The following is a 14,480-nucleotide window of genomic DNA, read 5'->3' as shown; positions in this document are numbered from 1 at the left end:
TGAGCTTCTATTTTACTTTCACATCAAGCCAAAAGGATGTTATTTCTGCTGAGACTAGTGCAGAGCCAATCCTGCTGCAGAGGGTTGAAAATAATTTTTTATTTTACTTGCTCACCATCAGAGTTACTGACGAAATTCCCACCGCAAAGTGTTGATGCTAGGATCTGCAAATGGAACATTTCTTTTAGTAGTGCTTCAAGAAAATCTCGGCTATCACAGGCATGCCCATGTGGACAGTGTGGTTTGGAATTGCTGTGGAGATCTCACTGGTAAGAAACACATTTTTGTTCAGTGTTGATTTACTGAAGCTGATCTGGCCTCCCTGAGGAGCTGATACCATGGAGCTTCATATGGCCTCCTGAGAGAATTATTTTCTGCTGTACGTTTTTTATTCATGGGAAGCGAAAGGGCTGGCCACTGCGGGCTGGTTCTTCACCAAATCCCAGCCAAGTTAGATGTGGTGCTCATGGTTTGGACAAAGAAGTCAAGGCAAGATGGTAATAGCCTGCAAACTGCCAAAGGAAACTAAAAGGAGTGTCAGCTTGCAGAATAGTTTTCCAGCAGAACTTGTGGAGAGTTCTCAAGTGTCAACCTGACAGAACACACCTGAAATTGCTCACTGGAGTTTGTCACATAATTGTGTGACCCCTTCTATTTATCTATTTTCTGTGTTCCAATCTAAGTTCTTAAATAAATCTACACTGAACTTTTGCAGTTTGTGAAGCCACCCCAGACTCACTGAATTCTTGTTTTGTTGATAGAAGTAAATGAAAATCCCTTTAAAGTAAGCACAGCCTGCTGTTCTTTACCCCATTCTGTGCTTCTGAACACAACTCCACAAAGAAAGGTCTTTCTGAGAAGCTGATCATATTTTCTGCACTTAGGAGAAAAAAAAAAAAGGATTTTGTTCATAATCCACTGTCACACCAACACATTGTTTCATTCTGATGATAAGCATTCTCCTAAATCTGTCATCTGCAGTCAGACAAACAGATTTTGCTGCCTGCATTGCCTCTGAGATGTTACTGCTTCACATAATATTTTGTTCCTTTGGCTTCAGGCACACAAAGTTTTTAATGCAAAGAAAATACAAGAAAAATATAAGACAGAAGGTTTCTATGAAGGTCAGAATAAAGATCAGCTGTATCAGAACAGCCTCAACAGCCCTCCTGTTGCCTTCACTAAGAAGCACAAAATAGGTGTTTGCTGAGGAGAGTTCAGTGAAAAAAAATTCATTCAACCCTGTGATGATAGTGCTAGGGAATAACTCTGGAGGAGAAACAGAAATCTGAAGAAATGAAAGCAACAGAGACCTGAAGGCAAGGAATCTGAACCCAAAAAAGGTGGAGGAATGTAGCCTGAAAGCAAAATGGAGCACAAACCTAATTGTGAGGGTCATTTAGCATCAAACCTCTTCAGTAAGGCAGGACAACTGTGTTTCTCATATTGGGTCTGTTCAGTGTTTGCAGGGAGGACCTTCCTCTTCAGCTCCAGCTTTCCACTACATTTTTTTGTACCACCAGCTGTGCCTTGCTTACCTTGCCCGGTACAAACAGGACAGAAAGTTGAATTAACTTCTGACATCCCAGAAGTAAAAGAGACCAGAGAGGTCACTCATTCTGCACTTGCACAGAAGTAGGAAGCAGTGGAGAAACACTAATGGACTAGTAAGCATGCATTTGGGGTCCAGAGGTCTCAGTCTGTCTGAAGCTCCCTCGCTGGAAGTCATTTTCACTCCTCCTGCAGTCCTTAGCTGCTCCCTACGCTGAATTCTGTGTCCAGGCTGTTGCAGCAGCAGTTGTCCTGTCCTGGCCCTGGGCTCCTCACTGCAGAACCATGAGGTATTTAGTGACTGAGTAGCATCGTTTGTGTCCCTGTCCTCTCCTGGAGGGAGCTGGGGGGGAAGGGCTGTGCTTGGGAAGAGTTGCCATATGTTGCTGTAGAAGTCAGGGTCAAGATCAGCAGCTTTCTGCTTGTCCTCAGTTGCTGGGAGAGCTCACTACAGGCACAGCCCCAACGGAGGAAGTACTGTGTCCCACAGAGTTAACTTCTACCACTTTTTGGAAAGGCTGTGCTGAGCCACAAAAATTCATCTGGAAGCTTTGGGCTCATTTATGTGTGGTAGAAGTGGTGGAAATTGCAGGATAGTCCAGTGACAGAAATGGTGGATAAAATTTTGCTGTGTGCTTATACCTTGTCCGAAACTGTTGGACACTTTTTAAGCCACTATAGGTTAGGAAAGGTAAACATCTAAATGCTTATTCCTAAATGTCTTTGACAATAATGAACAAAATCTCTGATGGTTTAACTTTTTGGCATTGTACTTTTTGAGATGGTATCTGTGTCTTCTGGAGATTCAGAAATTATTCATGGTTGTTTTTAAATTGTGCCTTGGGCATGGATTCTTTTGGGTTAGAAATTGTCTAGCAAAGTGTCCATTGCAGATCATGTAATGTTTGTGTAAAAAATTAGCTCTTTTTGCTTTGATGCTGCATTTCCCTCTGTACTTCATTCAGATGCAGAACTTATTTTCTACCTTCTGCTCTCACTGTTTCTTGCTAAATAGATTCTTCTCTCATGCTACTCTTACCCTCTTCCTTTTACTTAAGATCCAGACCATCCTTCTGTGGGTTTTCAGGTTGATTATTTCTTTTCTGGTGTGTCCAAGCAACATACAAGAAACTTTCTTTGCCTGTTAGTTGCACTGGGGCTAATTTGTGGAGAAAATTTCGCTTATAAAATTTAGAAGTCCCTTTAAGCCTTGGGATGTTGGAAGATGTTAGCCTGAGGTTTAAAATACCAGAGAGGTAGTAATGCATTTGTTTGGTTGCTTGGGTCTTTGAATTCTGTTCTGCTGCTTTATAGTGTACGTATAAATACACTGATGGGTCTTAATGGCTCTTATACAGCCTGTGAAACAACAGAATGCTGCTCTGAAGAGGATAAAATGAAAGCAAGAGAATGATAATGGCAGAGTTAGAGGCAAGTTGGGCAGGGATGCTGCAGGCAAGGTCACATTGATACATAGTGAGATGCAGGGAGCTGGGGCTGGCCATGAGTCCCACCCTTCTCCCACCCCGAGAGCCACGGTGAGCTGCCACAGCCTGGTGTGGTGTCCAGGCTCTCAGCATCCAGCAGGTCCCAGGAGAGTCTCTCCCCATCCCTGCTGCAATCCACTTGGTCCTGTGGTGATGGGAACCTTCTGCCAGGCATATTGCAGACCCTGTCTCTGATGTAGCAGCACCAGGCAGCTTGGGGGTTTGGGTGTTAACCTGCCTGCCCTCCGTGCCTGCTTTTCCTGCACACAGAGTGGGAAACTTCGTATTTTGTCTATTGCAAATTGGGAATCTTGCGCCATGAGCACAGTCAGAATTTAAACCAAGAGCTGTGAATATCAACTGGTGAAATACCCCTGAGCCTTGCTGGCCTCTGGCATGCATTGCTCAGCTTCATGCTGTGTCTGACATGGGAACACAAGGCACTGAGGGGACAAACAGGTGACAGGCTAATGTCTGGTTCCTCCCTCCTCTGTTATCATGCCAGCCTAATAAATTCACTGGGCAGTGCTGTGAGGGGAACAAGCACACTGATTCCTGGTGAAACACTGTACAAAGCAGAGCATCCAAATCCCAGCAGGAAGAAAACAAACTGAAAGTAGGGCCAGCCTTATCCAGTGCTATTTATAACTGAGCTCTGCTTCCTTCAGATAAATCTGAGTCTCTGAAGCATGAGTAATGCACAAGCCTCAGGCCTTTGCCCTGCTTCAGTGGCACTCCTGTGTCCATGCTCTCTGCTTACTGCTGAGTTCCTCCCACCACCACCACATATGCTCTTTAGTAGGAAAGGTTTTGCTACCCTTTTTCTGTACCCCAAATTTGTGGATGGTCTGATGCAGTAGGCCCAATTCCTTGCTCCTCTTGGCTGACCTTGCACCCTTGAGTTCTCTTGTGCTGAAGAGATGGAACCTGGTCCTCTGAATCCCAGAAAGATCCCATCAAGGTGGAGGGCACTTGATCTAAGTGTAGGAGAGTGGTGTTTTTCTAAGGAGGAGTTTTTATGGAAGTAAATGTGATGTGAGATTTTATCTTAGAGTGTTTCCTCATTGCTGTTGAGCTCATCTAATTGTTTTCCCTCAGCTATCAGGAAGCTTTCAAGGACTTTGGAGGAGAAAACCCTGAGAATGCTTGTAGTAAAACTTGTAAGTAGCTATATGCTGCTAGAAGTGGAGAAATAATTTGCAAAATTATTAGATGGGAAGTTCCTGGTATTGTCTGTAGCCAGAACAGCTACATTCCACCAGGTAGGCCTAGTATTTGGTGGTATCCATAAACAAAGTCATCATCCAGCCTCATGCCCATGACATGGGTGCCTGACAGCTGGAGTTGAGGGCTGCTCCTGGAAAATCCAGACAGTGCTGGGCTGTGTCTTCTATTCCAAGGGGTTTTGAGATGCTTTTCATTATCATAGGTATTCTGAAAGATTTCTTCCTCCTGCATCTTCACTTGGTGACATATGATCCTGCCAAGCAGGCTGCCTTGGTTGCTGCCTGATTTCTTTGTGGATGAAGGACCTGACTTTGTTTCAGTACCTATTTACTGTTACCAAGCTGTCAGCCACCCTGACTCTCCTAAGTGCCATGTTCATCATCACAAACATATAGTGGGTGAAGTAAGGAGACATCTGAATAAATCTCTGCCTCTGCTACAGATAGGATGGCAGAGAGTCCTTTAGGTCAGAGTTGCTCATTAAAGATGTAAGAGAAATGCAGGAAGCCCAAACTGACTGAGAGACATTGGAATCTTTGAACACTTTGATATTCATCAGATGTCTAAACCATTTCCTCTCTAAGGCAAACACTACAGCCAAATATTTAAATATTACTGACTCACCTTAGGAGTTATTCCTTATAGACTTTACCTCTTCAATGGCTTCTGTCATGGAGGCAAGTTTACTTCCTAAGCAAATTGAACTGATCCATTCTGTCTTGTTGCATGATTTAATGGTAAAATGTCAACAGATTTTTCTACAAAAGACTAAACAGCACTGATTTTCTTAGCAGCTCCCTTATCTGCAGATTCCTGTCATAGCTGAAACATTTGCATTTAAAAGAAAACCTAGATTTTAAGATAGGAACATTTTTTCAATGGATTTATTTTTAAGTAACAAGTAATTTTCATTTATCTCTCCCCATCAGCTTTTACTCAGACTCAAAAGACTTGTTTGCTATACAAAGCAGTCTCATCTATTGCAGGGAACAAAACAGTCACAGTGTGATTGAACATGACACATAGTAAACATGTGAGAGGTGAGACTGAATTTAAAATAAAACTGAACTTTCCTTTCTGGAACTGGGAAACTGTTTGTGAACGACAGAAATGAGAAGTGGCAGAGGCCTTGAGAGTGTCCCCTTCTTCCCATCATGCCTTCACAGACGCTGCGTTATCATTCTTGAAGTGTTTTCTTCAAGGTGAGACTGGGCTGTCTTCAGTACTGTACCAGTACTAACAGACTGGAGTCATTGCCTTCTGTGTCTTACATGGTACACACTTGTTAATACATGTGGAAATATTTCTGTGCCACTCCAGCAGTATCACTTTGCTGATTCCCTCGCCAGCCACTGATGTTTTTCTGCATTTCAGTTGCTTGGCCAGAAATTCCCTAATTTATACACATTTAATTAATTATTCTTCCTGTCTGTGTCCCTCTGCCCTTGTCTTTATCACATGTCACCTATGTCTCCAGCTTTTCAAGATAACTTAGAGTCCTTATCCTAATGGAATTCAGTATCTTTCAACTGCACCATCTGCAAATGTTCTGTGTATGTCTGGAACTTACTAATGAAAATATTGTATAAAACTGAGCCTGATGTCTTGGAGAGGCTACCTAGAACAGAGGCTAGACAAAGTTAAAAGAATAAAGCTAAAAAAGTTAAAAGAAACAAGGATAGTCCCTCATGGGAACCATCTAGAGATGTTCTCCCAGCTGGTCAAGACATCGCTGTCTAAACTCTTGGGAATTCATTTTCAAGCACTCAGCCACTTCACAGAAATTTCTTATCTTTCTTCTGAAGACATCACAGGGAGTATGCCAAAAGCCTTACAAAATTAAAGATAACAAATCTACTCTTTCTTTTAGACTTGTTACCCTGATAAGGAAAGAAATAAATTCTCTTTGACAAGGTCTTTTTTTGAGGAGACCATATTCACTGATTCTCATTTTCTTATCCTGTACATATGTACAGATGACTTAATACTTTGTTCCAGCTCTCAAAGTTCAGCATTAGGCTGACTCATCCACTGTCCTTTAACCTATCCTTCAAGACAGGTTTATTTTGTGTTTCCTGGGGGCATTTTTCCCTGTTCATGTCCCCCAGGATTTCTCCTCTCTTCTAGTTTTCATAGCTAATTGCTGTGAAATTCAGAGATTGCTTCAGCTGCTCCCTTAAGTACTCTAGATGGAATTTCATCAGGCCTTACAGAGTCAGATATATCTGCATGTGCTCCTTAAAGTTATTTTTTTTTTAAATATCTAGTTACAGTTTATTTTTTTATATGTTATGTCACTGAAAGAAAGGCAGCCTTAATGCTTCTCTTTTACTTATGGGACCTGCCTTCCTTTAAACAATAAATAGATTCTAGGAGGGAGAGGTTCAGATGAGCCTTTCTGTGATATCTGATTTTATTCTCATGCAGGCATCAGCCTCCTGGCCTAAAAAGTAATTTTTGCCTCAAAAGAGTCTCCAGCAGACTCCCCATGGAGGTATTTCAGGCAGTGGCAGAGAGGTGACCCCAACTCATGGACTCTTTACCATGAAATTCCTGGATGTGCAAAGACTCCTGAGTGTGACAGTGACAGCCCAACTCTCACCACATGGCAGGCCTGATTCTTCATCTCTGGGGTGGCTTCTCCTCTTTTGTTGTGGCTTGATTCACTGTGTTTATACCAATATTTTTCTACCCACAGGTACAGATGTGGACAGGGACTGTGCTTTCACAGCAGGGTTTCTGAGGAAAAAAAAATCAAGCAGTAATACCTTCTATGACAATATTGACCAAAGCACACATTTTAATTTTTTTTTTTTTTTTGAGATTTTTCATTCTTACTACACATTTCATAGCAGAAGTGCTGTCTGTTTCCCAGGTAATAGACAGGAATGGCAAAAAGTGCAGATAGAGACCAGCAATCTCTTTTGCTCAGGGTGCATCACAGGACAGGAGCCCTTTATGCTGTACCCTGCTGTGCTGGCTCCAGCAGGGGCATGATGGTGATTCCATGGCTCTGGTGCCCCTCACTGAAGGACCAGCTGGAACCATACTAAGGTTCCTGCCTGCCTGCCTGCCCACATTTACCTTTGGTAGGAAGTCCACACCTACAGATAACCAGAGCACAGCTAAATCTTCTCCACAGTAATATCATTTGTTCCATGTGCAAGCAGGACCCAGGAGCTCTTTCTTCACCAAATATAGGCTTAGCCAAAGAGTCTGACTGGGCTACTTTGACCTTTGACCAGGCTGCACTCAGTTATCATAGCCCTTTAAAATCTTCATTACTGCCTTAAGTCAAAATGAGTTGTCTGGACTAAGATCAGTTTTTGCTTTTATCTCAAATAACCATGGTGAGGAATGAAGTTTTCTGTCTTCCTTCCTCCTACCTCTGCATAGAATAACTGTACTGCTGTCCAGGTTGGTACTGAGGAAGGGCTCCAGACACTGCACTGTTCCTCACCTCTAAGCCTTGCACTTCCTGTCTCTTGATGTATAGAAACTGATGCTGGAGTTACTTTGCTTGTGAATTAAGCTTACTTTCTAGATGGCTGAGTGACTAATTTTGGGGTGTCTCTTGTGACTGATTGCAGGAGAGCAGCCTTGCATTTTGCTTACGCTCCTCAGGGTGCCTGGCCTTGGCTTTGCTTGTAGTTGCTGGCAGAGGATCCTCTGGGAGGTGTTAAGGTCCACTTACTGTGTCAGACATGATAAGCAACAAATGCAGAATAGCTGGCAATGTCCTTGATGGAGGACATTTGGGAACTTTGCTGTAGATGCGCTGCTTTGTCTCAGCAGCAAGGAGGGACAAGCTATTTGCTCTAGCAAAACAAGAAGTCAGTGGACTCTGGATAAGCTGAGTGTAGAAGCAGACTTTCACGCCAGCAGATCCCTTGGCAAACAGCACAGTTAAGTGACCCAGAGAGGAAAATAAACAAAAAAATTGTGATTTGTCATTGGCAGGAAAAGAAAGTGAAATATTTCTTCTGTTCTGGTAATGACTTTATGTTTCTGGATGCTGTTTTGCTCAAAGTTGTTGTCAGGAGCAAGAAACACATTTGAGGGTAACAGCATGAAGAAACAGAACTGCCTCTTGGTTCAAATCAGAAACTGCTGTAAGGTAGTCTAGGAGAATATTTACACTAGAGCACAGGACAAATCAACTGGCTTCGGAAGAAGTGACCTGTGGAGTGATTTATTGTAGGTCTGCACTTCAGCATGAGCCCTCAGCATGATGCTGAGGCAGACTAAAAGGCAAGCTAGCTGCAAAATGGAGAAAGTGTCCACTACACAGATCAAAGGTGCCCACAGTTGGACTAGCGTGCCCAGGTTTAGATGGGTATTCCTGGTTGGAATTTGGTCTGTCTTACTCTCTCTGCAAGAATCCATATGGTTTTCATCTGCCAGCTGGTGAGCTGGGCCATTGTGCAAGAGATGCAGCCAAAATGCATCCATGAGAGTTTGTGCTCTTGCTAAAGCACAGCACATACATGTTCAGCTTGTCCACCTCAAGAGAGCCCCAGAGCTCTTCTGGCACTTTGCTTTGGCTCAGGCTTGTGCATTCTGACACAGGAAATGTGGTTTGGACAGTGGGTTTTTTGTCTGTGCTTGGCTGCCAGGTCAGGCACAGCAAGAGAGAACTGAGGCTGGTTCCCCTGTTCAAGGAGCAGATGTTTGCCAGTGGGAAGCCTGAAGTAAAAGTCTTTAGCCTGTGTGAATATAAGGAGAAGGGTCCTAATCTCACTGCTTACCTTGTGCGACCAAGATATGGGCAAAAGAGGGTGGCTGGGGGAGCACAGCAGGGCTGGGAAGCATTTGTGTTTCTGTGGTGCACACGAGGACTTCTGCAAGTCTGTGTCTCTCTTCAGCTAAGGAGGCAGATGAGTGAAATCCCTGAGCTGATGGGCTGGGCAGAATGGCAGTCTCTGAGAGGGGCCTGTACTGCTGCATCTACAGCTCAACAGTGACTTACAAAGAAATGCTTGAGGCGCAGAAACAAAGACATGTCTAAAGCTGAGTATTAGGGAAAAGCACAAACATGAATTAATAAAAAGAAGTGAATGTGTTAAGTGAGCTGTGGTTATCCTGGGTCATAAAAGGCAAAGGGGAAATATTTGGGAAGCATGTAAGTAGTTAAAGGAATGAAGATATAGACTTATTACTAAAGCAAGCTTTCAGCTACTATTGAATGTTATGAATAAGAATGAAATATTTGATGATGTATTATTTAATCTTACAGTGAGTGTCTGAGACTGTCTGCTTAATGTAACAAGAGGATAAAAGCACAGGTCAGGATGAGGAAAGAGCATATTAAAGAATATTTAGATAAGTTCTTGCTCATCAGCAAGATCAGATTAAACATACCCTAGAGCACTTAAAGAAATAACCAGACCAATTTCTTGCCATTATATGCATTTCAGAGAGTTTTTGGGCTACATCTATCCTGCGTTTTAGGCAGAGGCTGGGGTTTATGTGCATGCCCATTTACAGCATGTGAGCTAAAACCTTGACTCAGAGGCAGGGTTGGGATGTGCTCTGCAGCATGGATGAGGGGAAGCACCACTCCACTGTCACCTATGGATTCACACTCATTTGTGTACCTGTGACATGGGCAGACTGAAATATGATGGTCTACTGCCATCAGTGCCCACACATTTTTCAGTGATGCTGTAGAGCCAATGTCTGGCTAAAAGGCATCTGCAGGTTATTTCTTCAAAGGGCCTGTCTTTGAATGCAGGAGGGGAAGTGGCACAGACAGAGTACCAGAGCCCAGAAAACAATGTTAGGACAACTCACCCAGGCAGAGGCATCCAAAGCCAGCCATAGGGGGCCAAAAGTGTGGGTAATAGAACAGCAGTGCATCAGGCTGCATGCTGGCCTGTAGCACCAGCGTGGCCAGGGAAAGGAGGAAAGATCTCCAAGGGCTGGAAGGAGTGGAAAAATATCTGGAGGAAAATTATAGGATCGGACCCCAGGAATTACTGACCAGTCAGACCAATCTGAAAGACTGGAAAAGCACTTGAATAAATGGCAACGCTACTGTTAAATATCTGGCTAATAAGGTGATTCAGAGAAGCTGACATGGATTTGTCTAGAATAGATTATCAAGCCAGTACAATTTCTTTTCCTTTTTTTTCTAGAGAAACGGGCCTCATGAATAAGGGAGAGGCAATCAAGGTTATCATCTCAATCCATCTTGACTTGACTAAAGCTTTTGATCCAGGCTTACACAGTGACCTACATATAACCAAAGCAGAGAAATAGGAATTAGGTAAAATGGCCATAAAGAGGCTGCTCAGGTGGCTCAGGCAGTGTGCTCAAAGAGTAGTTATACAGAGCTCACTGTCAGAATCTGACATTGCTACAAGTGAGACTCTCCAGCTGTCACTTCTGGTCTTTTTTGATCAATACTTTCATTAACAACTCAAATTACAGAATAGGGAAGCCCCCCTGGGAGGACAAGGTACTTTGCAGGACATGATTATGTTCAAAATTATCTTGATAAATTGGAAGAAAGACCCAAAATCAATGTGACGAAATTCAATAAAGACAAGAGCAAATACTGCGTTTAGAGAGGGGAAATTAAATGCACAGATACGAAACAGGAGATGGCTGGTTAGGCAGCAGGGTGCCCAAGGGGAAGCATAGCAGATCACCACCAGTGATCAGCAATGGAATACTGTTGCACAAAGATATGTGTCATTCTTATTAATTAGCAAGAATGTAAGAGAGAGGAGGTTGTAACTCAGGGTAGTCCTGTGCCGTGTGTTTGCAGCTGCAGAGCCAGGCTGAAGAGGAAGAACAAGAGTGGTGAAAGCTTGGGTCCTGAAGACAGGACCTGGAAGCAACAGTTGAGGGAGTTGATTTGAGCTGGAGAGAGGGAAACAGAGAAGGGAACAGTGGCACAAACATTTCTTGCCCTTTTGAGAACTGTTACAGAAAGGGGAATAAACTGTTGTTCTTTGCATCCGCTGGGGAGATGGTAAGGAGTAATTGGCTTGACTCTTGGTAAAGGAAATCTTCTGTGCAAGGGCAATTAAGCGCAGGTGTATCTACAGGGAGATTGTCGAGTTGGAGACTTCTGAGAGCAACCTATGTGAATTGTCACCAGTGGCAGGGGAGTGTCTGATTTCACCTCAGAAGAGAATAGATATGCTTTTTGGGTTCCTCCAAACCTGCATTGCCACGATGGCTTTGTGTAGGAGTCTACTGATAGCCAGGTTGGCACTGGAATTAATTTGTCCCCAGGTCAAAATAGCATGAACTTTCCTCAGCAGCATAAGGAGATGTTTGCATGCCAAAGTCATTTGAGTGTCTTACTTGGCCAGTTCATGTAAGGGTGAACTGGGGTGTGGGGAGGATTGATAATGCCCTTGTCTTTCCTCTAGCTGGGGCAGATTTTATTAGTTTTTTTCAGGCCCTGAATGACAAAAATCTGCCTTATTTCACTTAGGGCAGGTATCAGCAAGGCCATGGTACTGCAATGCTGACAACTCCTTGAAGGATAATTATAGGTAAAGAAAGAGAAGGAATTGCTCATCAGTTAATGTGCATGTGTTGCATGGGTTACCCCATGCCTGAATTTTGGCAAGCCAAGGGCTAGCCAGATCTGTGTTTGCAGTAGCTGGTGCCTGCATTACACTCCAGACTCTGGGCCAGAGTGATTTTGACCAATTGTATTGTGCCAGTACAAGTGACTTACAGCCTGTGTCCCGTGAAAACAGATCAAGCATTATTTATTTCATAGGAATGACATCAGAAACATGGGCGTTTTCAAATCAGATTGGATAAATGGTCTAATCTCCTGCTGGACAGGAGCCATTACCAGCCACCACAGATAAAAATGATAGTATTCTCTTGCTAGAAATGAATGGATTATCACCCTGCTAACCTGCTGTACATAGTAATGAACATGAGGTCTTTATATTTCTGTGTATTAAATAATGTTTTGAATTTTCTCAACTTCTTTATAAATAATCAAGCTTTAAGAAATCAGAAGAAAAAGTGGTAGGCTGTTCTTACAGCAATGAGTTTCACACACTAATTTTGCACTGCAATAATAGTCAGGTTAAAGATCACTGAAAAAATTGCTTGTTTTTATTACAGTTCTCATCATGATCAAGGACAGAAAACGCTGCTTTTTACTTGCTTGTCTCCTTTCTGCTGTTTACACACACTTTTCTTTCTTATGTGCTTCTTTACTCTGATTGTATCATAGTTGAACTTTTGCTCTAAATAGTTTCACACAGCCAAAATCCTTGGCTGATTATCACATGCTTCAGGGGAAAAATTAACTTCATGCCCCTGTGCAGACAGTTGCTTAGTTTTCTCCTCGAATGCTCCACCCCTCACAGCATGGATACAGCTAATGATGGGAGGCTGTGCCATGTTGACAAGCCTCTGGGAGCAGAGAAAAGGCCAGTTCTGAGCAGATGCCCGATTTGATTGCAGTATCATGAGGGCTAATTACTCTAATAAGCATTTATGGGATTCAGAGATCAGGAGGAAAAGGATCACAAACACGATTAAGGTGTCAGAGGTGTTGAAGGAAAATTGAAAGTATTAAGTGCCAATTTCTCTTTTCTGAAATTCAAGCAACCATCACTGAGAGCAGCTAATAGTCATCTGAGGGCAGAGCCTGGTGTCCCTGAGAGGCTGTTTTTCAAGCTGTCTACAAAAAGTACCTAACTCAAGTACTGTTGACTGCTTTGAATAGAGGAGCAAGAGTACCCCAAGTAGGATACCCCAAGCAATTCAGCCTACTTGATTTTTGGGGCTGGTGATCCCACCTATCCATGTAATGGAGTAAAAGCTGTGACAGCTAGCTAATAGGAGAAAACTTGAATAGATCTCCATGAGAGAGAGGTTATTTGGTGTTGGCAAACCCTGGGGTAAAATCTCTTTGCTTTGGGAATGCTGAAAGGAATTAGCTTGGGAAAATCCCCCATGAACCCATGATAGCTCTTATGCTGCTTGGCCATCTCTGGATGAGGTTCTTGCAACACTCCATGTTAATGTAGACATCAGGACCCAGAAGTTGTGTCTGCACAGAGTGGTGGGGATGGACTACAGCTGCTGAACCTTCATCCATGTGTTTACCAGTGGTCTGATGGTCTGCAAAGTTTTTCCCAAATATTTGGGACAAGCAAGCAAGATGGAGAGAAAGAACATGAGTTAGAGAACTTTGTTGGATGTATGCATAAGAACATCTTACTGTCAGACCATTTTAGAGTGACATTTAAAAAATCTTTTTTCTGTGCCCAGCATGAGGAAGATTGGACATGTTTTTGTAACCAGTGTCCCTGAGCTCTGCATTTCTCACCTTGAATTAAAACTTCTCACTACACCACCTCCTTCATCAGAAGCAGCTGCTGGTGACTATCACTGTCAGCAGTAGCTCATGATCACAGGGAGATGTTCTTGGAATAGATATATCCAGCACATTTTGTCCACAATGGGTCACCCTTGGCAGTCATTGTCCTGTTGAACCTGCTTTTTAATAATTTATCATTTTATTCTGGATCATATTGAATTATGCTATTCCTTTAATGCCAGATAACAGAATTAGTTCCACATAGAGACTTACAATTTCACCTGTGCAGGGACATTCAAAGGTATAAGCCACTCAAAGCTCTTCAGTTGTGTCTTACAGGCATGAAACTGGCATTCTGAGATATTCTCAGATGGATTCCTTTTACATTCTATTTTTCCTTCCTCAGAAAAGGAAGAAAACCTTCAGTGGAGGGTGAACTACTCTCTGCCAAGTCTCTTGCTTAATTTTCATGCTCCACAGAACTTCACAGTATAAACAATTTTACAAAAGAAAATTAACAATTTTTCGCAAGGACCTGTCACAGGAATACCCAATCTGTGTAATTAAAGTATTGAGAAGGCTGTTTGTTTTCTGGACTAGGTATGAATTACATAAGTGCTCATGGATAGAGTATTTGGTGAGTTCCGGGATGATCAAACTCATTCATCATGTTTATGAGATGATATTTAGGTACTTTATCTGCTCTATTGCTTGGACAGGAACAGATACACCTTTGAAAAGCTTCTCAGAATCTTCTAAAGTGCTTGTCCCCATCCTGATCTGACAGATGCCAACAGGAGTGTGTGCTGACAGACCCAGTGACAAGTCATTCTTTTCCCTTCTGTCTGATTGAATTCCCAGATCTGAAAATCGAGTGTTCTTAATGCTTTTGGTCTAACTGAAAT

General features: G+C 42.8%; 1 protein-coding gene across 1 annotated transcript in view; it reads left to right on the top strand.

Moving 5' to 3' along the window:
* DNAI1 (dynein axonemal intermediate chain 1) overlaps window positions 1–14,480 on the top strand; it is a 136,322-nt gene that overhangs the window by 64,995 nt on the left and 56,847 nt on the right. The gene's annotated exons all lie outside the window — the stretch shown is intronic.

Source organism: Onychostruthus taczanowskii, unplaced genomic scaffold (genome assembly GCF_017590055.1).
Source record: "Onychostruthus taczanowskii isolate IOZ18803 unplaced genomic scaffold, ASM1759005v1 scaffold70, whole genome shotgun sequence".
Lineage (NCBI taxonomy): Eukaryota > Metazoa > Chordata > Aves > Passeriformes > Passeridae > Onychostruthus > Onychostruthus taczanowskii.
Note: the sequence above shows the minus strand (reverse complement) of the source record. Positions and strands in the feature narration are given on the sequence as shown.